Source organism: Opisthorchis viverrini (assembly GCF_000715545.1).
Source record: "Opisthorchis viverrini unplaced genomic scaffold opera_v5_179, whole genome shotgun sequence".
Classification (NCBI taxonomy): Eukaryota; Metazoa; Platyhelminthes; class Trematoda; order Opisthorchiida; family Opisthorchiidae; genus Opisthorchis; species Opisthorchis viverrini.
In genome coordinates this window covers 932,580-934,340 of record NW_008751828.1, presented here as the reverse complement: position 1 = coordinate 934,340, position 1,761 = coordinate 932,580, and positions in this window count along the sequence as shown.

Here is a 1,761-nt window from a genome sequence, read left to right as displayed (position 1 = left end):
CCCTTTTTCAATAGACGCAAAGCGAAATTATACGAACAACGCATACTAATCGCGTGCCTCCCCATCAGTAGTATCACCGTTACAGCGGTATTGTCCACTTCGCTACATGTGAGCTCAACCACCTGGGCACAGGCAGTACTGATCGCTTTCACCGTTCAACATTACCAACAGACAAATTAAGCTCATGAAGTTCAGCAGCATTGAAGCCATCATCCCAGCTTGAATACCGTGTGCTAGTGATGTACTATACCGTGTGATAGTGATGTACTATCACACCGAACACAAAAAGTACACTGCTGGAGTCGTTCCTGAAAGACTCAGTGATGAGGATTTGACGTTCGCGTTGGACCGTCGACACGGAAGCCACATGCTCAATTGAGAACAATGGAGTGCTTAACCTGAAAAGTCGAAGTACAGTTACTAGAACCCATCCGTTGCCCGTAAATTTTCACCCCCAGAAACCAGCACAGTAGCCACTGCCTCAAGCGTAACGCCCAAGAGAGATTCATTGCTGCAAATAAGACGTCGCACAGGTTGCGCCAGACCACTGGTGAAACCTATTCGATCCGCGGCTAAAATCCTACGCTGAACTGCGAAAAGTGGGAAGTTTTAAGAAGGTCGGTCTTCCAACAATAACCCTCGGATGTCCGGAGTCCACCGAGATCCTAAAATTCTACCAGAATATCAATAGTGAAGCACGCATTCATCCAGATTAATAAATAATTCAATCAATTTAGCAAAAGCCAATAAGTGTTCAGACACGCCGAGGAAGCACGACTGTCTATGATAAGTGTTTAGGCATTTTTTAGGAGCACGGTTGACGTTGATCGGTGTTAAAGCCTGTCCGACAGCGTGGAATAATATCCAATAAGCTTTTAATTAGAGCGAGACCGTTATAAATTTTACACTCGCTTGTTGCAATAAAGATGTCATGTTCGTTATCCGCGAGTCTTTTTATGGCTTTAAGTCAATGGAATGTAGACAGAAGTCAGATATAACACAATTTGAAATCGATTCTACAGAAAGTGGGTCCAAAGTTGATAATTACAAATAGCCCTTTTTGACTGTACGTTTCAGCCTGGCGTTCCCACAAACGGATGAAATATCTGGCAGCTGGATTGCTTTAGCAATCCAAGATGCGTTTTACATGGAGGCTTGAGCGATGCACTATCGTTTTTGGGCGAAAGTTAGCGCTCTTAAGATGGTTGTTGGTCGCACTGCCAAAGCTGAACATCCCGGATTGTTCGCACACGGCCCACACCCAGGTAATGTGCTGCCAGTGAGCCTTGAGATACTAGAGGAAAATTGGGTTCGTGTCACTCACCACTGACAGATACTGATGCAATAAGTGAGCTAGTAATTTGCTAAACGGAAAACCTAATATGCAGTGTTGTCTAGACAGCTCATATGTCGAAATATGTCAGCTCTTCGCAGTGTCAGTGATTCTTATACAGGGATATCTAATGATGTGCGCACGCTTCCTGAAAGCTTTGGGAAGAGCACAACATAACATCGCAGCCAAACACGAATCGGTCCGTCTGCATCTGTGTCACTAATTTGTTGCAACGAAATTCTACACGTGATCTCTCACAGAGCAAGTTAAATGGTTAACACGTGCCAGCAAACTGCTCAGTTTCCACAAAGGCATACACGACCAAACACCTCGCACCCTTGACATCTGTGTTCCAAAAACACAGGCCCCCTAACGACGTGCAACGCAATAATGGCCTTAAAAGGACCCATCCAAAAAGTTTCGTCGTG